At 41.5% G+C, this 27314-nt stretch overlaps 1 protein-coding gene and 1 pseudogene across 1 annotated transcript in view; one reads left to right on the top strand and one right to left on the bottom strand.

The window, feature by feature from the left end:
- Positions 1 to 27314, bottom strand: part of LOC126355613 (paired box protein Pax-6-like) — a 271183-nt gene that overhangs the window by 189287 nt on the left and 54582 nt on the right. The gene's annotated exons all lie outside the window — the stretch shown is intronic.
- Positions 11662 to 11779, top strand: LOC126356552 (5S ribosomal RNA; annotated as a pseudogene).

The raw sequence follows: 27314 nt of genomic DNA, 5'->3' as shown, positions 1-27314 counted from the left end.
GCATGGCTGTTACGGATCGTGCAGCCACGTCTCGATCCCTGAGTCAACAGATGGGGACGTTTGAAAGACAACAACCATCTGCACGAACAGTTGGACGCCGTTTGCAGAAGCATGAAATATCAGCTCGGTGACCATGGCTGCGGTTACCCTTGGCGCTGCATCACAGACAGGAGCGCTTGCGACGGTGTACTCAACGACGAACCTGGGTGCACGAGTGGCAAAATGCCATTTTTTCGGATGAATCCAGGTTCTGTTTACAGCATCATGATGTTCGCATCTGTTTGGCGACTTGCGGTGGACGCATATTGGAAGCGTGTATTCGTCATCGCCATACTGGCGTATCATCCGAGGTGATGGTATGGGGTGCCATTGGTTACACGTCTCGGTCACCTCTTGTTCGCATTGACGGCACTTTGAACAGTAGACGTTACATTTCAGATGTGTTACGACCCGTGGCTCTACCCTTGATTCGATCCCTGCGAAACCGTACATATCAGCAGGAGAATGCACGACCGCATGTTGCAACTCCTGTACGGGCCTTTCTGGATACAGAAAATGTTCGACTGCTACCCTGGCCAGCACATTCTCCAGATCTCTCACCAAATGAAAACGTCTGGTCAGTGGTGTTCGAGCAACTGGCTCGTCACAATACGCCAGTAACTAATGTTGATGAACTGTGGTATTTTATTGAAGCTGCATGGGCAGCTGTACCTGTACACGCCATCCAAGCTCTGTTTGACTCAATGCCCAGGCGTATCATGACCGTTATTACGGCCAGAGGTGGTTGTTCTGGGTACTGATTTCTCAGGAACTATGCAGCCAAATAGCGTGAAAATGTAATCACATGACAGTTCTAGTATAATATATTTGTCCAATGAATACCCGTTTATCATCTGCATTTCTTCTTGGTGTACCAATTTTAATGGCCAGTAGTGTATGATTGAACAAATGGTCTCTAGCACGGAAACCAAGCATTTGCAGACATAAGTTCATTAGACTTGTGTTCTTCCGTATCGTCTCATCGATCAATCAATAGTGTTTGTAGGCAGCGGAAAAAATGACACTGTATATCTATCTACCGAGGTTCCATTCAAATACGTTTTCGCCCGAGATCTGTTCCTTGATTTGGCTGTAAATGAAAGGGATATGTGTATCTGCCCAAGGATAATTACGGCGCGTTATCGGTAGCACTTCAGTGCTTGAGTAAACAGGATTTGCTGCCTATAATGACACAGCGTCAACTGTACATTTGGTTTTGCAAAACTGATTCAGAAACAGCACCTAGTTTACGGTGTAGTGATTCGCTGTCACTATACTGAACCTTAAGCAATATCGTACAGTGTGGGCAATTAGGGATTAGTGCGTATGCCTGCTGGTTCATCGACATTCTGTGTGGAAGAGCATGGGCGTGCTGTATTGGTTGCGTGACAACGTCTGGTATTGGCGCCTGTGTGACGGCTAGAAGCCAGTAGACAATAGGAGCGTGCAAACGTCGCGACCCCTCCTCTGTGCGCAGGCGCCGTGGACTCGTTCTACGGTCTGCGGTTGCGCATGGCCACATCTCTTGTGGAGTACCGAGAAAGGAAGGTGCTCTAGTTTGCTTCACAAACGGCCTTATTTGCTTGAACAGCATGCTTCTTTGTTTCTGAACAGTGGGAACAGTATTTAGCTTTAGTTTTCGTTACATGGTCATACGCAGGCGTCTTCTGTAAATATCAGATATACGAGGGCTATCCACAAAGTACATTACGTTTTGGAATTAAAAATAAATAAAGTATTGGAAATTTCTTTTATTATATGCAGATGAAAGCCACACTTAAATACTTTTTTTCTACATAGTTGCCATTTAAATTAAGGCACTTATCGTAGCGATGGACAAGCTTGGAAATTCCTTCGTCGTAAAATTCGGCCACCTGCGCCTTCAACCACGTGGTTACCTCTTCTTGAAGCTGTGCGTCGTCATCAAAACGCTGCATAGCCAACCACTTCTTCATTGCTGGGAATAAGTGGAAGTCGCTCGGTGCCAGGTCGGGACTGTACGCTGTATGAGGAAACAACTCCCACTTAAAAGATACGAGAACATCACGAGTGGCATTTGCCGTGTGGGCCCGGGCGTTGTCGTGAATCAGCAAGATCTTTGAGCCCAACATTCCTCTGCGCTTGTTTTGTATTGCTCTTCTGAGGTTGTGCAGAGTTTGGCAATACCTTTTAGAGTTGATTGTAGTGCCTCTTTCCAGTAAATCCACAAAAATCACACCTTTTCTGTCCCAAAAGACAGTCGCCACGTAGTTGAAGGCGCAGGCGGCCGAATTTTACGACGAAGGAATTTCCAAGCTCGTCCATCGCTACGATAAGTGCCTTAATTTAAATGACAACTATGTAGCAAAGTAGTATTGAAGTGTGGCGTTCATCTGTATAAAATAAAAATAATTCCAATACTTTATTTTCAAAGCGTTATGTACTTTGTGGATAGCCCTTGTACTAACGAGTACGTGCCTCAGCCAGAAAGCGAAATGTGTAAGGTATACGTGTACGACAGCGAGTGTTTACGGTTATTTAGCTTTCACTTTTCTGTTCAGTTCAACGTGAGATAAACGACTCAGTATTTACATCTTTACGGCCTCACATCTCTCTCATCTAATTTCCAAATTTCTTAAGCAGAATATACGACGATGGCAATAATACCGTTCTTCACTTGTCTCAAACATTAGTTGTTCGAAGTATTTTGCAGTGTTTTACAAAACATACGTTCTGATTCTTCCAACTATTCTCCTATAATTATTTAGTTATACGTTGTTTTGATCAGTTGCACGATTTGGATTGACAGTAAGTGGGACAAGTCAGTTTGCGGGCTATTTATAAATATTTATTTAATTGTGTGTTTGGCTACAAGCTTTTACTTACAAATTTTTAAATAGCTCAGTGACTTTAATTTCATAAAAACGAACATTTTGGTTATTGTCGCTGCTCTTGATGGAAATGCAACACAGATTTATGAACCAAGTAAACATTTTTTCCACTGTACAACATGGTACATCTGAGTTTAGTTAAATATTCGCGTATTGAATCGAAACTGTTATCGAGAAGAAATAATTTCAGATTGTATTTAAAATTCACTTTATGTTACTGGGTAAGTGATCAAAGAATTTTCTAGCAGCTTATGCAACTCCTTTCACAGCCACTGAAGTCTGTTGTAATATCTAAAATTTGTCATTTGATATTTTAGTACTGTAGCTGCTTGCATTACATTTTTTGCTTAAACTGAGATGTAGTATTTATGACGAATTTCATTCGGAACAATATTTTATGTATAGCGAGTATACAATTGTAATGCTTATCTCCTTGAAACCGTGCCACTGAAATGACTGCAGGAGAATACCTCGTGTAACTCTCTCTGTTCTCTTTTGGAGGTCCCCACAATTCATCCACTAGTTCGTATTTTGGTTGTTCTCGCAACGATTGCTTTTGTAAGTTCTCCCCAATTCATTTCACTACGCCTGATTATTTCCTAAATGAGAATTAAGTTCAGTACTCAAATGTTAGTAGATGTTGGTATTACTTTTGTTCACTAATTTTATTTATTCTAATTTAAGTTCAGCCGAAAATCATTATTACCCCCAAATTGTTCGATGTGGCACATATGACAGTAGTTGTCCATGCTGAAAATCACTCACGACAGTGAGAAAGTTTGGAAACTGTGATACGTTCTGAGCAACAATAAACAAAATAGGGGTATGGAACGGTAAACGAGAGACCTTCTTTAGCTGTTGGGATAATGCCGTGCACTTCTTGAATATCGTGAAACAGCAAATGTATTCTGTATAATTAGTTAGTAATTGATTGTAAGTCAGGGTGTTCATTCTATTTTTATTAAAAATGGAACTACTGAAAAGTTAAGGAACACACCTGGGACAATCAGCGAAAAAGGGATGCAAACGGTATTGAGAAAATTAAAGGTACGTAGAAGTTTACTTTTGCATCACGCACTCACATGATCCAAAATAACTTTTTACAAATATTATGCTGTACTGTCACAGTAATTTTCACTTTTACGTATTTTATCACCAAATACTCATTCCTTTGACATTTTGTCACAAAAGTGAACACATGATACCTCATGAAAGTGGGTTTCGACAATGAGCAAGGTCTTCACTGTTTCAGTCTTCATTCTCTTTTTTCCACTGACCGATAAGAGATCATTAAGGAAAACACACATACATTCTGCAGTTTCTCCACCACCAGTGACAACAGGAAACTCAATTTTTATGTTGCTGTTAAATGTAATGTACCTTCGTTTCTGTTTGATGAAACAGTAATTCTATAGATTTAAGGATGTCGTGTATCCACTTTAACGCCTTGAGATTTGGTTACTACAGTGGAAACGGATAAGTTTACTATGTAAACAAATCGAAAATACAACTTAACATGAATCGATACTACCAACAATGCTTAACATTAACGGTAATTAAACAAAAATCGTAGAGCGAGTTGTACAAATGGCGCTTCCTAACGTTTATAATATAGCGCACAACACTTTAGCCAAGTGGTATCACAAGAAAGCGCGACATTTGAGCGGCCCCATATAACTTTCGTGGCAGCAGGACATTTTGGAGAAAACGAGATGTCCCAGCAAAAACGGGACGAATGAAGACCCTATCGTAAGTCTGCAAGGGACGAACAAATAACTCAGATCACTTACACATATAATGGAATCTACCAATATTTTTCGCCTCCTCAAACACTTAACGTTTCTGAAGACAACTGCAATTATATAAAACTGTTTTTACGTGTCTTTTCACTAACGCTGTGTCCATGCGGTGGTAGGAGCATGACTTTGTGGCAGATTACCTTACACTGAGCAGGCTATTTTGTACGGAAACGCTCGACGCATCTGAATAGTTATACTATGCACGAGTTCTGGATTTGGCATCTGGACTTCTGCTGCCTGATCTGTACCAAAGATTAACAAGACTTGCCAGTGTAATACGTCGATAGAGAAATACTGCGTATTGTTTCTTGGGAAAGCAATGTACGATGAAGAATTCTATCAGTTTTCTCAGCTCATAGGGCTTGCTCACTGAAATCAGTTTCTTGACCGTCACTGAAGTGAAATGCTTAACACTGTAATACACAAATGTTTCATTTCGATTTTATTTCTATGTATTCACTTCAAAAGTCTAGTGGTAAGGCAACAGCGAACGAAATACCAGTATACAATATCCTAAATCGACGTATCTCTGTTCTCATCATCAATATTTTGGACATTCACTTTTGGATAAAGGCCTTCTACATATATCTCCATGCATTCCGACGTTTATTAAAGCTTTTAAGGTTACTTAACCTGCAGAAACCAACACGTTGGGCTAAACGAGAATCTCAATACATGGAGCTGCTCGTGTATCTGTCTGTCTGTCTCTCTCTCTCTCTACCTCAGGTAAAAACGAACGGGTTACTGTTTGTTGTAATATAGGCTCTATGACCACAAATATAGAATAAACTAAAAATATTTCATTCTGGCTTTAAGAAGAAACCGCTCTTCAATAGGAAGTAGCATAAGTTCTAAAAATATGCAAAATGTACTTCATCTTTAGTTGAAATTTTAAAGGACATCAGTACCTTGTCGGTGGAAACACACTTCTCTATTTTGCATTCGTTTCTTCGTAAATTTGACTTTTTATTACTGCCAATAAACATTTTACTAATTTATTTTTTTGTCTTGACCCTTGGTATTCTTTCCCAAAATACTTGTAAGTGTATTTGTTAAGAACTTATTACTGGTAATAATAGCTATAATGTAATTTCCTGCCAGGAAATCCTGCATTGTAAGAAATATTATTATTATTATTACAGTAGTAAGTAATACAAGAATCAATTAATAACCACATTTTGTTGTATTTCTGTTATCTTCTGCCAAGTATCTCTGTTCAGACCATCCTGCGATGCTACATCATTGCAGTGTTGCAGAGTTGATGTGGTCATTCCAAGAACGTCATGGTCCGCCTCATTTACGTCCGAGAAAAAAACTTGCTGTGCCTAAATAAGGTTTCATAAGGTTTCGTTTACTTTCTTTTAATAGGTGCTACGGCATTCTTTCGTTAAATGACTTCTTCGAAAGCATATTTGCTGGATTTGATCTCTGTGCAGTTCGTGCTCCTTTGTCTTCTGCAAAGCCACATTTCTTTTGCTTTTAAGCGCTTTGTGCCTGTCATTAACAGTGTCCAGGTTTCACAGCTATATAGAAGCATACTCAAGATCAAAGGGTTGACATTTATTTCCTTTTCTATACTAGACGACTTCCAGTGAGAGCACATTTTCCTACTCCAGTTCTTTTTCTGATTTCCATGCTAAATTTCTGTCTTTTGTAATTAATATGTCTAAATAACAAAATTTTTATTTTTATCTACATTTCTTCCAATGTGGATGGCAAGTGTCTTTATCTTTGATTGGAATAATGTCATTATTTTCTTTTTTTACTGTTAATTTTAAGTTAATACTTTTTCTGCATTGTCGTAAATCTAGAATGTATATTTCGCATATGGTTTTGAGTGCATCGTTTAGAACAATATGACCCAAAAACCTTTTATGTTGAGTGATCATTCGTTCACGTTACCGCTTGATGTCTTTACTTAGTGGATATTCACAATTTTTTCTATGAAAATGTTAAATAAATTTGGTGATTACAAAGAATCTTGTCTTACTCCTTTTCTAATTTTAATTTGCGTCGCTCTCCATTAATCTCTATCCTCGTATTGTGGTTCCTGTATATGTTTAATCTGTTCATTTGCTTTCCAGTCACGTATGTATTGTGCAGTTATCTACAACAATAAGATACTAACTCTTGATTGAAGGATTAAGTAACCGCATGAGCCGAATATGTGAAAAGCTACAAAGGACGATAATATGAAATGGAAGGAACGTGTAAATTCTGGTTTTGGCGAAGGAAGTGGCAGACTCTGGTTTACGTTTTAATAATTTTCTAAGGAAGGACAAAATAAAAGAAAGAAACAAGTAACCTACACACAACAAGAGAACAACAGAAGGATGACATTTATGGGAAACCTGTTGAAAAATCCATTAACGAATGTTGCTCCTCTTCCTGATTTTGTGTAGTCTGTCAGTAAACGAAACACTAGGAAGACCGGGGATTTCACTGAGAGATCTGCATAAATATGCAGCCACCTGGGGTGCCAGAGGATTCGCATAAGATGCTGCTGTTTTTGTTTTGACTCGGCTGCGCGCATACCTCCATGTTCAGTGGTGCCACTCGTAAAGGGTTTTATGGAGACTATCGTAAGCCCCAGACGCGGAGGTTTTTGTTGCTGCCTGGGAGCGCTTCAAAGGAAACCCAGGCGCACTCACGCGACGTCCCCTCCGCCGAAGAGTAGCTCGCAACAAGAGCAGAAGCACAGCCTAAAGCAAAACAGCACTGAGTGAGCTACAGCCTGAGACGTTTTCCGTAATAAAGAACTGAAATACTTACGTGAATGTATCACTTGCAATGAAGAGATGAACGTAGAATACAAGCTTCCGAATAAACCGCACGTCAGCAAACGCAAAATGTTTATAACCATAAATGGCTTTCCTACAACCGTACATTATACAACACTGGTCGAAACACTGCTGTACATATCATAGGCACAAACTCTCTGTATAAAACATTAAAAGACCAATTAAAACCAATAAAAAGTAATATTAAGAGAAAAATCTTAGGGTCAAGAGTAGCAGATGCAATATGCACCTAAAACCTATGCAGAAATATATACTTAAATCCAAAAATCGCATATATGAGGAATGCAAATCCTAGGGCGTATAGAAATAAAGGACCCAACCTGACTAACTCAACGGATTCAAACTTCAATCAAAAATAAGATTATAAGACGCAATTGACAAAAATAGATAGCAAAAGATCTTGAATTAGGATGGCAAATGTACAGGACCAAGATGAGATCGGAAAAGTCACATAAATAGGTTGTTTTTTTTTTTTAGAAAGAATGGGGAATGGCAGAGACAGACGAAGCGATGTTAACAAACTTACTCGTCGTTCATGAATGAATGCTAGCCTGCACTGAAGACCAACGACGGTTGCTTTCGCAGGATCCTAAGCGACCCATTCGTGATGGAAGATGACGTAAGAAACTAAAGCAGTGTAGCAGAGACTGTAATTATTTTTGCTATTTGTTAATTTATTCCCTTCCATGTGGCATGTGAAATCGGTGATGCTACCTGCCACAATGAAGATTCGTTTCTCCATGTATCTGGCTGCATCCGGTACTCGCTCATGCTGCTTCTCATGTTGCACTATTGCTGCAGTGGTGATAATTTCAAGACAGGCTCGCCGCCAGTAGTCCCGGTCTTCCGACGGCTGTGGTCTCTTTAAGAAACAAAAGAATCTGGATGTATCTACGCCGTCATTGGATCGACTGCTGAGCTTTCCTTCAAGTTCTATATTTCATACGGAAATACCAGTATTTAACACTATACTGCAAAAATACACTGATGGCACAAAAATCGCACTATCAAAAAAAAAAAAAATTGTCGAGTTATGAAATTTCGGCGATACATTTGTCTAGGTAACTTATTTAAGTGATTTACATTGCAAGATCACAGGTTAATATAAGCGCAAGGTAAGTCATTGCAAATGTGAAGTTCTGGTGCATCAATATCCGGTGTAAGAGCCTGTTGCGCTTGATACGCCAATATAGTGGGGGAGGGGGGGGGGCGGCAGTGGAGGAGGTGGTGAATGTCGTTTGTGGATGACACTGGAGTTGTCGGCCAATGATGTCCCGTATGTGTCCGATTGGAGACATGTAGTAATCGAGCAGGCCAAGGCAATATGTCGAGAATCCTTAGAGCATTATCTGTAGTTAGAGTGCGTGGGATGTGCACTAGGGTGCCCCTGTTCTCATACCAATTCGAACCTCAGACCATAATTCCATGTGTAGGTCCATGTGGCTAGCACACAGACTGGTTCGTAGCACGTCCACAACTGACTTCCTTCTAGCCAATACACGGCCATCACTGGCACCGAGGCAGACCCAGCTTTCATCGGGAAACACAACAGACTTCCACGCTGTTCTCCAATGAGCTCTCGCTTCACACCACTGAACTCGTGGTTTTGGGTCAGTGGCATGCACGCTTCTGGGCGTTTGGCTCGGAGCTGCCCTTGAAGAAACCGATTTGTAACAGTCCGTTGTATCACCGTGGTGCCGGCTGCTGCTCACAAGGGAACCTCCCCATCGCACCCTCCTCAGATTTAGTTATAAGTTGGCACAGTGGATAGGCCTTGAAAAGCCGAACACAGATCAATCGAGAAAACATGAAGAAGTTGTGTGGAACTATGAAAAAATTAGCAAAATATACAAAATGAGTAGTCCATGTGCAACATAGGCAACATCCATGAGAGTGTGAGGTCAGTAGCGCCGTAGTTCCGTGGTTAGCGTGAGCTGCTCCGGAACGAGAGGTCCTTGTTTCAAGTATTCTCTCGAATGAAAAGTTTAATTTTTTATTTTCAGACAATTATCAAAGTTCAGGCATTCACACATAATCAACTTCGCTCTCCAAAATTCCAGTACATGTTCAGATTTTCTTGGACATATTAAGGATTTGAAGGTCTACACAGGAAAAAATTTGAAAACGTTAAAAACATATGTTTTGACAGAGCACAGGCAAAACAGTGCGACTGTGAACCGGTTGCATTCATTTGTTGCAGTTTATGTGACAAACTCTTATGTTTTCATCACTTTTTTGGAAGTGATTATCACATCCACAAGAAAACCTAAATCGGGCAAGGTAGAAGAATCTTTTTACCCATTCCCCAAGTGTACAAGTTAGGTGGGTCGACAACATATTCCTGTCATGTGACGCACATGCCGTCACCAGTGTCGTATAGAATATATCAGACGTTTTTTTCCTGTGGAGGAATCGGTTGAACTATGACCTTGCGACCAACTGTTTTCGGTTCCCATTGGAGAGACACGTCGTTTCGTCTACTAATCGCATGGCTATTACAGTGAACAGAGACGTCAATGAACGAACGGACAGATCATAACTTTGCGAAAATTAAAGAAAGTAAACTTTTCACTCGAGGGAAGACTTGAACCAAGGACCTCTCGTTCGGCAGATGCTCACACTAACCACGGGACTACGGCACTCATGAGCTCACATTCTCTTTGATGTTGCCTATCTTGCGCATGGAATACTCAGTTTGTATATTTTGCTTATTTTTTTCATAGTCCCACACAACTTCTTCCTGTTTTCTCGATTGATCTGTGTTCAGTTTTTCAAGGCCTATCCACTGTGCCAACTTATAACTAAATCTGAGGGGTATACGATGGGGAGGTTCCCTTGTCAGACTACTGCTGCACGATGCGGCAGAGCCATACGCCGAACACAGTGTTCTTCCCTTTCAGTAATGCAATGTGTCCGTCAGTAGCCCAGTCAACTTGCGAGCGTACATTCTCGCGACGACCGCTTCCAGCAGTCGTGTGCCGTGGCTACATTCCAGCCAGCTCTTTCTGCAGTATCACAGAAGGAACATCCAGCCTCTTGTGTCCCTGTTTCACGACCTCTTTCAAACTCTGTGAGCTGTTGGTAATGGCGTCTTTATCATCTTAAAGGTATTCGTGACTGAGATCAACCCACCTCGTCCAATCTGAAAGGTAACCAACACCGTGCATTGAAAGCAAACCTGATTTGCAGCCTCACAGTGGCTCCACTAGCACCGCTCTCAGGCGACTGGTGCGAAGTCTGAATAGACATCATCTTTTTGATATAGAAACACCCTGCCAACATCCGTTTATGTCGTACAACTCGTTCTTGGTGTTGCGATTTTTTTTTCCCGATAGGGTATGCGGCGTTACTCTCTGTCAACATTTAGCTTTTATTTTCTCCTCGCTGTTACTGTGGTGCTTTCTCCTTTTTCTCTCCTGCGCTAATCACGTGCGTCTGACAATAGCACTTACAGCCGATATCATCAGTTACTTGTAGTATACACTGTCTGCTCAGAAGTATCCAGACACCACTATGTAATGCAGAATTGACTACTAGACGTCATGAGAGTTAGACCCGCCAGTATAAGAGGATGCGGGAAATATTGTGGTGTCAGCAGAGGACAGTAACAGCATAATGGGTCGCTCAGGAGGGCTTATTGACTTCGAACGACCGCTAGACATTGTATGTCACCTGAGTAATAAATCTATCCGGAACACTTCAACCCTTCTAAAGCTGTCCAGACCGACTGATGGTGATCTGATTGTGAAGTAGAGACGCAAAAGAACAATCACAGCTACACCAAGAGCAGGCAGGCCTTTCGTACTGACGGATAGGGACTGTAGAGTATTGCAGAGAGTGGTTGGAAAACCGCATAAAATCAGAGGAAGGGTTCACTTGTGAGTTCCAAAGTGCTGTCATCAATGCAGTTAGCACAATGAATGGGGTACAATCGTTGCGCTGCTCTTCATAAGCCACATATCACTATAGTTATTGTTAAGGGATGTTGGCGTGATGTAAAAAGGCCGTCACTAGCCACTGAATGACTGGAAGCAAGTGATTTCGAGTGATGAATCAAGCTGTGTACTGTGGCAGTCCGTAGGAGTCCGTATTCTTTTCATCACATAATGTATATTCTAGTCTCTGTTTTCCACATACTCATTTCATCGCTGAGCCAACGGCCTTGCCGCAGTGGTAACACCGGTTCCCGTCAGATCACCGAAGTTAAGCGCTGTCGGGGTGGGCTAGCACTTGGATGGGTGACCATCCGGTCTGCCTAGCGCCGTTGGCAAGCGGGGAGCACTCAGCCCTTGTGAGGCTAACTGAGGAGCTACTTGACTGAGAAGTAGCGGTTCCGGTCTCGGAAACTGGCATAAGACGGGAGAGCGGTGTGCTGACCACGTGCCCCTCCATATCCGCATCCAGTGACGCCTGTGGGCTGAGGATGACACGGCGGCCGGTCAGTCGCGTTGGGCCTTCATGGCCTGTTCGGGAGGAGTTTAGTTTAGTTTAGTTTCATTTCATCGCATATTCTGTAGATAATCTCTTCATTTATTACATTATTACTCCATGTAATTATCATCATCCATATTTAATTCCTCAGTTCAGACCCTTCGTTTGGCTTCATTCCAGTTTTAACTCATATTCGGGAGGACGACCCGCGTCCGGCCATCCTCATTTAGGTTTCCGTGATTTCCGTGAATCGCTTCAGGCAAATGCCGGGATGGTTCCTTCGAAAGGGCACGGCTGACTTCCTTCCCCCTCTTTCCGTAATCCGATAGGACCGATGACCTCGCTGTTTGGTCGCCTCGCCCAAATCAACCAACCGACCAGTTTTCACAACAACCCGTGATTCAGTTCCGTACATACTGTGCTGCTTACGGACGTTCTAAGAAATTTCTTCCTCACTTGAAGGCCTACGTTTACTGCTGGTACACTTATTTTGGAAGAGAAACGTTCTCTTTGCTACGGTATTCAGCTTTTTATATTCTTGCATCATCTATGCTGCGTAGGTAAAATAATTCGTTCTTTCTATCTCTAGTTTTGATATTTAGATTGTAGCTGACCTCAATACTGCCTCAACACTTTCGTTTTTCTTTAAAAAATGTCCTTCTGTAGTTATGCTCACCACAATTTTCAGTCCATTCACCTGACCTTGGAATACATCCTCATTTCAGAGCCATGTCATCAACAAATTCTGTCACTGGTATCCTCACTCCCTGAAATTTAATACTGCTTCTGAGCCATCAGTTTTATTTCTTTTGTTGTTTCCTCGATATACTTGTTAAACAGTATATGAGCAAGACTGTACGCCTGGCTTACGACCTTTTTCATCGGAGGACTTCTGTTGTGTTCTTCGTTTCTTTACTGTTTCCTAATCGTGCAAGTAGATATCATATATCTTTACCTACCTTGTATGCGCAGGTTTGCTAAATACTTGTTAATATTGTTTGTATTATATAGGAAACGATGGGCAAAAGATGCAGAAGAATGAAAACCAATGAGGATCCGAAGATGGAGATAGTAGCTCAGAACAGAGAAAAATTGAGGAACATGCACTGGAAACTCGATTCTCTTCGTGGGCTGTAAAACAGAAAGGTAAGTTAACAAGTCAGTACCTAAGTAGTAAGTGACTATTCTGATGTTAATGGCAGCTAGTTAAGTATCCACATTGGAGGAGTACTGAAATTAGCTGGAAGTTTCATAGACAAGTAAGTGATGTAAAACGAAAGATTTCATCTATGATGAGGCCACATGAAGTAGACCACAAGCTGTGAATGTAACAGAACGCTGAAATAATCATCCTGGTATTCCCATCAATTAATACAGACTGTACCAACCAGATCGAATTGGAAAAAAGGAACAAGATAAATCTCCTATTACTTTCAATTTGTGTTTAGAGAATATGATCGAACATTGCCCCTTCCATGACAGGTGGTAAAAATTGGAAGAAGCAAAGTAGAGTGTTGAAGTGGGTGACATGACTCTTCTTTAGTAATGAATAAAAAAGACTTGCTGGAAATAGTGAAGATCATTGAAGCCAAAGGAAAGAGTTGTTGACTAAAAATCAGTACGAGGAAAACCAAAATTATGGCATTAATAGGAAATAAAATAATAAAGATAGTACTGAATGGAGAAACGGAGCACGTGAAGAACTTCTAGTACGAAGTGCATTACATAAAATAAAATGAAGGTGACAGTGGTGATAGAAGCTTCTGGAGAAAAGCAGAGTTTTCTCTGTCAGTGTGGAGAAAGATTTAGATAAAGTGTTTTTCGTGGAGATTCCTCCTGTATGGTCTTAAATGTAGACAATGAGGAAGAAAGGTAGACAAGGAAAATGGAAAAAAACAGTTCGATGGTTAGGGCAAAAATGAGAGCGTAATGACAAGGAAAATAAACCAGATAGGACATATATCAAGAAAAAATAAGTGGTTTGTAGATACAGTCATAGAAGGGTATGTGGAAAGAAACAGATGGCGAGGGAATCAGAGATTTCAGATCATGTATGATGTGCTGGGCGGCAGCACATGCAATAACATTGCGAACGAAGCACTCGACCGTCAGAAATGGAGGCACAAAGAACCTTCTGACATACCAGAAAACCGGCGATGATGAATCTAATATTGGTCTTGGGATCCTTATAGTCGAGTCCAGTAGGACTATAGAAGGCAGTCAATTTTTCTTAAATCATCATTTAAACAAAAGCTTCACCGTAGATACGGGATTGTACGTGTGTAATCTGCTTCATGATGTATGACCAAAAAGTGTTAGTGGAAAAGAAAAAGTTAGGTTATTCATTTCGAAGAAACATTGTTTAAAAATTTTTGTGCCTATTGGTACGTAGACGATAAAAACGTTTTTGAAGCTTTAGCTCTCACCCTCAGTGCAATCAAGGTTACAAGAAGCTAAAGTAATCAGTATCAGGAAATTACTCTAATACTTGGCGTCGATTACCGTTCATGATTTAAATACCGCCTGTGTAATGTTTCAAGCGGTCTACAGTAATCAGACTGTATCTGTCATCACAACTAATTACCCCAGTAAGGTGATAGAGATGGCGCAGTGCTCAAGACACTGTCTCCGCATTCTGGCTGAGCGTCTTTCAGATACCTATGCAAGCATACTGATGTATGATTCCAGTAATACCGTTAATTCCGTTCTGATCAGTGTGCAAACGGTTCTCTGCCCATTTTCTGAACCACCCTTGTCAATAAGATAATCGGTTGCACATCTGATCCCAGCGCCGATGGAACGTTAAAATCTATAATTATCATTGCTTTCTTTGTACTAAAACAGAACGCTGGAAACATTTCCTTGGCTATAGGTTTCAGTTTGGTCGCATGAATGGATCCGATTAAGCTATCGACAAAGCAGGGTACTCGAGGTCTCTATCAGGGAGCGCTTCACTAACATTCGCAATTTTTGAGCATACGACGAAGAAATAGACACACTCAGGAAGCAGATAACTAAAAAGGAAGACCTATGGCCCATTAGTTCGGTACTACTCACAGTAGTATGTCAGTTAACGGAAATCTACTATAGCTGCATGCACACCCTGCAAAACCTGCATGTGTGCTAGAAGGCTAACAAATTTGTGCTCATAACTTGATCATTGACACAGTTATTAGATTGCTTAAGAAAACAAAGTGCACGAATTCGTATGTCATTCCTTATTTAAACTGTAAGTAGATTAAAGATTCAGACCTGTACATGCAGATATAAATTTAATATTTAGGTTAATTATTACGTTTTAACGCATTCTAATTTTGTATTTGTACAGTAAGGTACCTTCTGCAACCACGTGGACGATATTATATTTGTTGATCTAAAATTATACGTATAACATTATAAGTTAACTTTCAAACATGTATAATGAATCATTGTACATACGAAAGCATGCTTACTCTGATAACACTTGGGCTGTGGACTGTTTGTATACCCAACAGACTGCTTAGGCAAGTGGAGAAAATCGGTTGGATGGTTTTGCATTTGATGTTGTCCACTGGGCGGTTCCTCGGAAAACCCCCAAAAAGGATTTTTTTACTATATTTTTGCCGTCATCAACGGTCCAGAAACCAACCGATGGCTGGGCTGCAGTTTTTACGATATATTACTATCAGCCCGATCTCGAACTACCTTGGAATTTTTTTAATATCTTTGTCCCTTTCCACGATACAGAGGTTCAAAGTTACCTTACTCTTACACGTAAAATATGCACCTCAAAATTAAATAAATTGATTGACGACGAGTATACCCCTGACAAACCCAAGATTTTGATTAAACTGACAGTTATATCCCCGAATGAGTGAATGAATGAATGACGCATTTGCGTAAATTCATGGGAAGTTCCTGAGGGAATCCAAAAAAGCCTTCGAACCATTTTTTCGCCGTCAGCAGCGGAACAAACTCCAGCTGCGGATTCCACGAGTGCTATTACAGTAAATGGCTGTAGTTTTTGCGATATACTCGTAAGACTCCGGTCTCGAACAAACTTGATAATTTTCTGTGACAGAAAAGAAGGGAACAGGGTAAAAAGATTCCTACTGGAGCACAAAATAGATGAACATGCTGCTCTTTCCTAAAAGACTCTGACTGAGAAGTGTGGTACCAGCGGCCTCGTTCTGCCTTCCTCAGCAGCTTTAAAAAATTTCAAGAATACTGGCATGCGAATGTATTAGCGCTTTTTGTGCAGAGAAAGGAGACAGTGCCAGCGGGAAAGAGGAGGAGTTGTAATAAATGTTGGAAGATAGTAGACAGTGGTTGTGAGTGAGAAAGAGCGAAAGAGAAAAAGGCCGTGTGAGGGAAGCAACAAGGACACCATGGCAGTGGAACGTAGCAGGCAGTGAGAGAACAGTGCTAGGAGAAGACGGAAGGACACTGTGTCAGTGGGTGAGGAATACAGAGAAAGAGAAAGTGGAAGTGGGTGAAAGGCAGTGACGAAGAGAGACAGAATATATGACAGTGCCAACGAGGAAGAGTGTGAGAAGAGAGAGCAGCAGTGGGAAGGAATGAATGAAATAGTGACAGCAAGAGAGAACGAGAGGAAGGCAATGCCAGTGAGATGAGATATGAATAGGAGGAGAGAAGGAAGGCGACTGTGACTGTGAGACAGGCGAAGAGCGACAAAGACATAATGACAATGAAGAGAGCTGAATGAGTGGGTGATAATGGGCAATTAGGAGTGAATGGGTATGAGCGACTTACAAAGGTGGGCTAGTGGGTGTGGGAGCGTTACAGACAGGGCAGCTTGTGGGAGTGCGAAGTGAGTTGCATGTTAAAAACAGCGCCAATGTGTCGCATGCCGATAGTTTTGCGAAAAATTTTAAAAGCGCTGAGGATGGTCGAATGAGTCAGTTACTACCCAACTTTTCGATCAGTCTTTTAATGAAGAGTAGCATATCTGCCTTTTTTGTACCCGCCAGGGTAGCCGAGAGCGCCAGCACGCTGCTTCCTGGACTCGGGTAGGAGCGCCAGCCCCGGATCGAATCCGCCCGGCGGATTAACGACGAGGGCCGATAATCAGGCCAACCTGGATGTGGTTTTTAGGCGGTTTTCCACATCCTGCTAGGTGAATACCGGGCTGGTCCCCATGTTCCGCCACATTTACACGGCTCGCAGACATCTGAACACTATTCCATGGATTACACTCGATGCAGACAGTTGGGGTACACTAATTCTGTCCCGGGGGTACGGGGTGGCGGCAGGAAGGGCATCCGGCAACCCCTTCACTATTAGCATGCCAAATATGATTGACGATGGCGGACCCTGCGTAACTGCGGGACAAGGTTCAAGTGACAGAATATATGCCTTTTTTGTGCTCCGATAGGAGCAATTTTCCCCTGGTAAATAAATAGTAGTCACACGACGCAGTACCATTTAATACGACGCTTCAGTCCAATAAGTTTAATTTCGTTATAAGTATTTCTCAGCTGAAGGTTAATAGTCGCAGGCTTCCCCCACTGTTTAAAGAACTGTCACCTATCTCTCAGTTTTCCTACCAGCAGGGACAAGCGTGAACATATCTTGTGTAGGAGCGGGTGAAGCACAGTGCCAACGACATGCTTGAAAGCAGACGCGGAAAGCAAGCCTACGGTCGAAGCAGATGTCGCGGCGGCCCTGGTGGCGTGCACGCCAGTGACATTCTGCTTCGAAGCAGTCGAGCGGACACGCAACGCTTTCGCCACAAGTTTTGGAGGACTCGGAAAATCGAAGGCTCTGCTACTTCCAGCGGGGCCCTTCCTGTCACCACAGCTGCCGCACCGTCACCAGAATTCGGATCCTGTTTAAGCGAAAATGAACGTGAAGAACATATGTTTTGGCCTGTTTTAAATAAGATCTGGACAGCTTGTGTCGATATGCTTCCTGAAATTTATCTGACACACATTTTCAAGTAGTGGCTGTTTCTTTCAGAAGGAACATAATGTGTCGTAGCAATTACAGAGCCGAGAACTAATAAATATTTGGCTGATTTGTAACTGCGAAGAAAATATTGTCTGATGCTTTCAGGAGCTCATTTCGGTGGTCGAACGGGAAGTCACAGTCCTTTCTTGAAAAGAATTTTCAGTATTGTTTCTCCGAAAATATGTCTGTTACAGCATAGACCCAAATGATGAACTGAATTCATTGTTCTATCCAGTTGATTACAAGGTTCCTATTCACAGACTTTCCGAAAAATAAGGTTATACTTAGACTGGAAGGAATTTTGTTGACAGCAAGAGTGTAGAACGCTGGAGCTCTTGTGGAACTTAGATGACGGCTGGGTCATGACTGGGTCGCTGGAGTGATGATGAATACTCACAAAGACTTTTGGGTGTTATTTCATTAGATTTTTTGTTTGATTGCATATGCAAAAAGCAAGTATTGCGAATTTTGTAAAAAGATATATAAGATGGCCTCGAACAGGTAATACAACGTTCTTCTGAATCCAGATCAAATCCGCTTTACAAAACATCAGTTGTGTGATCGTCTTGCAGCACATCGTACCAGAGACGTCACAGGTACGACTGAAATTAATAGCCTGCTTATCCATTTAACGTTTCCTAAATCAAACATGCACTGGAGTACGATTGGCGCCCTTCATCCACAAATGAAGCATGGTTGAAGTTTTCGGACATTGGACCTGCATTCCTATACGACCCAAAAAGTCCGTAAAGTCTGTTTGAAATGTTCAGGTAGATTCCACGTTCGGTCGTTGGTTGTTTTTTTCCTTGTCACCTCAATTATTTGCTGTATGCATTCCAATCTATGTCTTCCTCTTCAGTTTTTACACTTCACAGCCACTTCTAGTACCATGGAAGCTATTTCCTTATCTCGTAACAGATGTCCTACCATCCTGTCCTTGTTCCTGTCAGTGTTTTCCATATATTCTTTTCCTCGCTGATCCTGCGGAGAGTTTCCTCATTCCTTAGCTTATCAATCCACCTAATTTTCAACATTCCTCTGTAGCAACACATCTCAGATGCTTCGGTTCTCTTCTGTTCCGGTTTTCCCACCATCCGTGTTTCATTACCTATCAACGCTGTGCTCCAGACGTACCTTAGCAGAAATTTCTTCCTCAAATTGAGGCATACGTTTGAGACTAGTAGACTTCTCTTGGCCAGCAATGGCCTTTTCGACAGTGCTAGTCTGGTTCTGGTGTCCTTGCTTCGTCTGCCATGGATTATATTGCTGCCCACGTAGCAGAATTCCTGAACTTCGTCTGCTTCGTGATCACCAATTATGCTGTTAAGTTTCTCTATTTTCTCATTTCTGCTGCCTCTCATTTCTTTCTTCTTTCTTTGATATACTCTAAATCCATATTCTGTACTCCTAGACTGTTCATCCATTCAACAGAACTTGCAATTCGTCTCCACTTTCACTGAGGTTAGCTATGTCATTATACAACGCCGAAAAGCTGAAATATGATCTCAGTTTTCACCACACGATGATTTGTAAATAGTTTTGAATAGTCTAAAATGAGGCATTCATTGAAATATCGGATGCGAGGCATTCAAAAGTGCATCAAGTCTGAACTATCACATACAGGGTGGAGCAGAGGAAACGCATGTTTTTGGAACCTCTAGTACGCGGCGACTAGAGGGGGTATTAACCTTGAATGAATGTTGGCAGACTGCCCATACATTGCAGTTTCAGCTGCTATGGAGCGTTGGAGCGTAGAGTATCGTGTGTTCGTATCGAGCAGTACTTTAGAAACAATGATTCCGTAGTCACAGTGCAGCGCCTTTACCGTCAACATTTTAGAGTTGGACGTCGAGCTGCAGTGTCTGATCGAAATACTGTACTCCGATGGGTTGCAGCGTTTAGAAGTACTGGATCAGTGATGAAAAGGAAACCACCTGGTCTTCCCCGTTCTCTTCGTACGCCGGAAAACGTAGACCGAGTGAGAACGGCAGTTTTTGCTAGTACCAAACGATCGGCTAGCCCTCAGGCTGTAGCGCTACGAATGTCACGTCGTTCGCTTCACCGCGTAGATGATCATCTTAAGTTTCACCCACACACGGTAATGATCGTCCAGCAGCTTAGTGAAGGGGATTTTGTGCAGCTCAAAGAGTTTTGTTACGTACTGGACGAAATTTATACGGAAGATGCAGATGCTACAGTCTTCATGAGTGATGAAGCACTTTTTCATGTAGACGGTTACGTCAATGTTAAAAATTGTCAGTATTGGGCGCCGGAGAACCCACATGAATGACACCAAAGACATCTCCACGGTTTAAAAGTAACAGTGTGGTGCTGCGTTTCAAAAATGGGGATTGCACCCTATTTTTTTTTTTAAAGAGGAAGGAACTGCAGTTACTGTGATATCAGCGCGGTAAGTTAAAATGTTAAACCACTTTCTTCGTCCAGAACTTGAAAGGCGTCAAGTGAAAATGAGAGAAGTGTGGTTTCAGCAGGACGGTGCCACAGCTCACACAGCGAGAGCATCCATGGTTCGACAGATGTTCCCAGGACATGTTATTTCCAGACATGGTGATGTTTGCTTGTCCCCTCGCTCACCCGATTTGTCGATATGCGACTTCTTGTTGTGGGGATATTTAAAATCAAAAGTCTACATGAACAAGCCTCGCACACTCGATGATCTGAAGAATTTCATTAGTCAGGAAACTGAAGCCGTGCCGAATGAAATGTTGGAGAGAGCCATGCGTAACTTTCGGGAGAGGATCCAAATTTGTATCCAGCAAGAAGGACATTATTTTTCGATCCTAATTAAAGTGTGTATATTTCAAAACTGCATTAAAAAAGATATCACTTAATACTTGTTTTTATTGTTTTTATCAAACCGTGTTCCAGTCATTCAATAGTGAAAAACATGCGTTTCCTCTGCTCCAGCCTGTACAATGTGTACTGTTACTCATTGGCATTAAAGGTTTTGAATGATAATGAGGAATGTAAACATTAAACAAGAAAATAACGTAAACCTTTCGCCTGGGTCTAGCAGCGTTCAGTGGCACTATTTCAGCCTCATTCGCCTACAGACACACCATTCATCCACACAGAAGTATCCACACTCGACTGCGATGCGACAATAGGCTAACTGGTTCGTAACATTTCTGAAGCTACTCTAACCGACCAGCATGTTTTGACACATGTATGGCAACAGGAAATAGAATACTATAACGATTGTCATATTTCGAACGATAATTGAGCATTAATTTTTGGAAGTAGTGCTAATTTTAAGATACGCGTCGGCGTCTATTATACCTATAAATATAGCCCATTAAAAATTTATTTTTCTCTTTGCATTGACCAACAAGAATCACGTAAATACATCAATTCCTCTTCTTTCTGTGCTGTTTTCCAATTTTAGGAGTACTCCTTCATTTTATCCCCATTCCTTTTTTCCTTTTCCTTTGCATATTATTGCTGGTTCCTCACCTGTTTCTACCTTCAAAGTCTTCTGAATTTAATACTTGATTCCTTAATAGGTTTCTTTATAATAATTCCGATTCTTTGATATTGTACCTTTTTAGTTCTTCACATACTTCTGTAATCCATGCTATTGTTGATTTATTCCACGAATACAGGACTATTTGTGTCATTATTTATCATCCATCCAGTAGAGGTTTGCAAAGAAGTTTTACCTGCAGTGGGCCATTAATTGTGGTAACATGTTTGGATTTTTATCAGTTCACATTTTACAACCATCTGTAGTTTGTGTTGCACCCATTATTTTTATAATAATCAGTTTTCCATATATCTCTATTCCTTCCCTCTTATAGATTATTGTTAAGCAGTCTGTATTCGCCATTGTGCTTTGGTGTTGCAGTTTTGTATTTATAGAGCTGTATTTCTTGTTACTGATGTTTTGTGGTCAAATCTCATGATCTTTCCATTTTACTAACTGTTGCATCTAGCTTACGCAGGGTATTTAATTTTCCTTTTTCCGTTTCTGGCAGACTACTGGTAGTGAACTCTTGGCTTCGGAGTTCACTAAGAGGTTTCAAAATATACAGAATTATTAATTTTCAGTTCTTTGACATGTAAACTACTAATGACAAGTATATTTTTTGAATAAAAAGACGACGCTTGTTAATACTATTTAATAAAATTGTAATTCTAGTGTGAATAAAGAGTAAATTTAACGACGTCTGTACTTGCTTCTTATGCTTGAAAATTTAATATTTTTTGATGAAGGTAAAAAGGTATTTGGTACGTTTTTGTACGGATTTGAGTCTGACAAGCAGGCTGTACTAGTTTTAACGAAAATATTGTATTCTCCTTCCCCTTTCCCACTGCCTGTATTTTAGTTTGTGGCATATTCTGGACTGTTATTGTATGATTTAATTTCATTTCACTTGTGTCGCACAGTTGTTGTCTTTGACGACGTAATAGTCTCGATTGTAACAAGTAATTTTTGTAACCTTTTGTCACTGTAATGTCATTACTATTTGTATAAAGACAAAAAGATGGTTCACAGCCATCAGACACAAGGTACAATAAACTTACAGTACATTTTGCTACAACGCCTTAAAAGATGTATGTTCATTTTGAAACACCCTGTATTACAATTAGTGCCAGGCTTTTTCAATTAAAGTGGAATACGTTAATATGTTTTAGAAAATATTTTGCATCAGATTTTTATACCTATTTGATGATGGATAATTCCGAAACTCGTCATGTGAGCATTAGAGCCATCCCTTGACTGGTGTTTGACCTTTACCATCGCGACCCAGTCAGCCTGAAAGCAGAACTACTGATTATTACTTTTTCAGTCTTCAGTTGCCTTACGATGCCTATAAAGGCGTAAGCCGGTTTATAACAAAATATAAAATAAATATTATCATGAAACATCAATATTCTGTATTTCACTGTTTGATACGTCTATGTTCCTCCATAAAGTATTTGTATTTGCACTTCAGTGGCATCTCTTTGCTTTCAGAAAAAAAGAAACATTATTTTTTTACTTTGAATACACTGACAAATATAGCTGTTACGTAACTGCACAATCTGAAAACATCGTGGAAATCTGTGTACCTAAGATGCCAACGAAACTGCAGAGGTATCTATCTTACTTGACACAGCCTCAGTCGGCCGCAGCTACCTAGAGCAACGACATTCCCGTGGCAGAACAGTCGGACACGAGTGCCCCAATTGGATTAGGACGGCCCGGACAATGGGCGCCGTGCGAATCGATAGCCGCTGCGCCGCTGGGAGCTACGTAGGCCTGCGGGCCCTCTCTCCCGCCATTAGCATATTGACAATGGCTTGTTCCCGCGGCCACGCGGATCGCCCAGAAACGAAAGGCGGGCGCGCCGGCCGCGACGTGAATCAGAACATTAGCTGGGAATGCCCCCTGCACACAATGCGGGGGCGGTTCAACTAGAGATATTAAGAAAGCTCGACAGGCACCGCAAATTATCGGGTAACGGGCGCGGCAATTATCGCGCTCTCTTTGTTTTCTTCTTCGGGCAGGAAGTAAACGGTCTTCACAGCCTGCGGGAAACGGTACACTGGAGGGAGATGTGCGTGGCGTCCACCGCTTCTGGTCGATATCGCGTCGTTCTCTGAAACCGCGACCTCTCTTACGACTCAGAATATCACGAAGTTCGTTCAGTGCCCTTATACGAGTACACTGTAACAACGTGGTGTGCCGAGTAACGTATATACCAGGTATATTCAAAAACTTCCGAAACAATCGTAATTTCGCGCTAACGGTGCGGTCCGTTGGAGCGAAATGCACCCCTGCACACGCCTGTGTTTAACGTATACCTGCCAGATGTTTCATTTTTGTACGACTGTTAGCTATTGTTCAGTGCTCTACTGAGTAGTTGGAAGATCTGAACTCAAAAATAAGAGGAAATCGATTACAGCAGATATTGTGCTTATAGAAAACAGGAAATTGTACAAAAGTGCAACTGATGAACAAGGAAAAGATGAATACAGAAGACTAAGGAATTTAGTTAACAGAGAAGCTAGGAAAGCAAAAGAAAATTTTCTTGAAGAAATGTCCAGAGAAGTGGAAGAAAATATGCAAAATGGAAGCAATTATTTAGCCTACAGAATAGCAAATCAATTTTTTAACAACCATAAAACAACACTCTCAGGCACAATAGAAAATAAAGAGGGGAAAGTGCTGTTTGGTGAATATAGTGGCGAAGAGATGAAAAGAATACATGGAGGAGTTGTATGCCGGAACACCTCTTTCGGAGGAAGTAATAGAAAGAAAAGAGCAAGTAGACGAAGATGAGAAGGGAGATGACATTCTGAAAGAAGAATTTGACAGAGCGCTAAAAGAACTACGGAACAACAACGCAACGGGTATTGATGACATCCCTGCAGAACTAATAAAGAATGCTGGTGACAGCATGAAAATGATGCTGCTTAAACGTATTAGGTTCATCTATAACACAGGAGAGGTACCGACAGACTTCCAGAAATGTATCATTGTTCCTATACCAAAGAAGGCAGCAGCTTCAAAATGCGAACAGTACCGAACTCTAAGCCTACTATCACATGCATCAAAAATTCTCATAAAAGTAGTTCTGAAGAGAATTGAAGAGAAGATATGCTGATATACTGAGTGAAGATCAGTTTGGTTTCAGAAGGGGATTGTGAACAAGATAGGTGTTTCTGGCACTGAGACTCGTTATCGAAAAGCAATTACAGAAAAATAAACCAACTTATTTTGCCTTTGTAGACATGGAAAAGGCTTTTGATAACATTATCTAGCAAGAGATGTTCAGAGTTCTGAGGATAAGTGGAATAAAGTACAAGGACATCCATGTGATACTCAATTTCTAGAAGAATGAGTTGGCAGTGATTAGGAACTGTCACCAGGAACAAGAAGCAAATATTAGAAAAGGGGTAACACAAGGATGTGCTCTCTCTTCTCTTATATTCAGTACTTACATCCAGGAAGCTATAGACCAAGTTAGAGAAACTACTGAGGTGGGGATCAAAATTAATGGGCAGAAACAGACATGCTACGCTATGCAGATGATGTTGCTATAGTCACGGAGACAGATGAAGATCTAGAGGAAGTCCTCAGAACAATGGAAAAAAATTCTATGCAATCAGTATGGAATGAGAATAAACAATAAAAACACTAAAGTGATGGTATGCAGTACAGGAGCAGAATATGAGCCTCTGAGAATGAGAATTGGAAGAGAGGAGCTGGAAGTGATACGGGAATTTAGTTACCTGGTAAGCAAAATCACAAGAGATGGTAGAAGCTGGAAAGAAATTGCGACCAGCATCCAAAGGCCAAAATTGCATTTCATCGGAGAAGGAACTTACTCGCCAGCAACAGCATCAGTCTGAAAATAAGGAAACGTATCATGAAAGGTTTCGTTTGGAGTGTGGCCCTATACGGAGGAGAAACCTGGACAATTGGAAGAGAAGAGAGAAGACGGCTTGGGCCTTGGAGATTTGGTGCTATAGAAGGATGACGAAGATCAGCTGGAGGGTCAAAGTAACAAATGAAGAGATGCTTAGAAGAGTACAGGAAACCAGATCTCTGTGGAGGCACATCCAGACAAGAAGACACAAAGTTGTAGGACACATCCTTCGACACGACAACATCATTGGAACAATAGCAGGAGGAGCTACTGAGGGAAGAAATCGGCGGGGGCGACCAAGGATATCACACATGCAACAGATCATGAATGACGTTGGATGTAACACATAAGTGGAAATGAAGAGGAAGGCAGACAGAAGAGAGGAATGGCGCTGTGCTGCAAACCAAGCTCAGTGTTGAACGCTAAAAGAAGACAGAAGAAGTACTGAGTAGAACGTTGTGTCGCACAGTTTGGGAATTTCGAGATGGCACAGTCAGAGTAGCAACGCGTCTGCATTAAATTTTGTATGAAACTCAAGAAAACCTTTAGAGAGACACACGAAACGATGCACGAAGCCTGCGGTGGTGAGTGCTTAAACCGTACTCGTTATTACTAATGAACCACAGTGTTTAAAAATGGCCGGACGGCAGTTAAAGATGACCCTCGTTCAGGACGCCCTTCGACGTCCACCGGCGACGCTCACATCAGGAACGTCTACGATATTAGGCATGACAATCAAAGTCTGACTATCTGAGAGATTGCAGAAGAAAGTAACATTTCATTTGAACATTGCCATAAAATCCTGGCACAGCATCTTGGATTGCATCGTGTTGCCGCCAAGTTCGTCCCACGATTCATGAGGCAAGACCAGAAAGATCTTCGCCTCGCAATCTGTGAAGAGCTTTTGGATCGCGCAAATGAGAATGAGATGTTCCTTGAGAGAATGATGGTAACTGGTGATAATACTTGGGTCAACGGTCAGGATATTGAGACCAAGGTTCAATCTGCAGAATGTGCCGAGAAAGGTTCTCTAAGACCAAAAAAGATCGCCAGGCTAGGTCAAATGTAACGAACTATTTCATATGAAGTTACTTATCATCCACACAGTCGCCGTGAACTGGCGTCTGTCGTAGCTCGGTACCAGTTTAAGCTGTCCCCCTTCGTACCATGCTGTCTTTTAATGACTCAGTCTTGTCATGACGACGTCCTGTAGACCTTCGTCATCCAAAAAGCTTTTTCTGGTAATATTGCCCATTATCTCCTGTGCTCTGCACTCTCAGTCTTAAGCAAAATCTCTGTTTCCCGACGCTGATAGTATTTGCAACACATTCTCCGTAGACTATAACAAACTATGATGATTGCCACAACATCTCTAACCTTCCACCTGTTGTTGTTGTTGTTGTTGTTGTGGTATTCAGTCCAAAGACTGCGGATATCCATGCTGTCTATCCTGTGTCCAAATATCTCTGTCTCCGAATAACCACCACATCCCACATCCATTTATATTTGCTTGCTGTACTTGTCTCTTTGCCTCCCCCTACAATCCCCCCCCCCCCCCTCCCCTTATACACACTTCCCTCTAATACCAAACTGACGATTCCTCCCTGCCTCAAGATGTATTGTACCAAGCAACCCCTTTTTCTAGTCAAGTTATGCCAAAAATTTCTTTTTTCCCCAGTTATGTTCAGTACGTCCCCGTTAGTTACGCGATCTACACATCAGAATTATTCTGTAGCGCCACATTTCAAACGCATCTGTGTTCCCATCTGTCTGAACTGCTTAGCGTCCACATTCCACTTCTTTACAAGGCTGCACTGCAGAAAATACCTACAGGAAAGACTTCCTAACACTTAAATGTGTATTTAGTATGAACAAAAGAAATGGTTTTCTTGCGATTGATAGTTACAATTTATATCCTCTCTTCTTCAGTACGACCTCGAATGTTCCAAAATTTCCTCGGAACCAAAACTGATTTTCCCCGAGATCGGTTTCTACCACTTTTTCCACTCTGTTTATAACTCGTGTCAGTATTTTTGCAAACATGTCTTC

The sequence above is a fragment of the Schistocerca gregaria genome, chromosome 3 (assembly GCF_023897955.1).
Source record: "Schistocerca gregaria isolate iqSchGreg1 chromosome 3, iqSchGreg1.2, whole genome shotgun sequence".
Taxonomy (NCBI): domain Eukaryota; kingdom Metazoa; phylum Arthropoda; class Insecta; order Orthoptera; family Acrididae; genus Schistocerca; species Schistocerca gregaria.
Note: the sequence above shows the minus strand (reverse complement) of the source record. Positions and strands in the feature narration are given on the sequence as shown.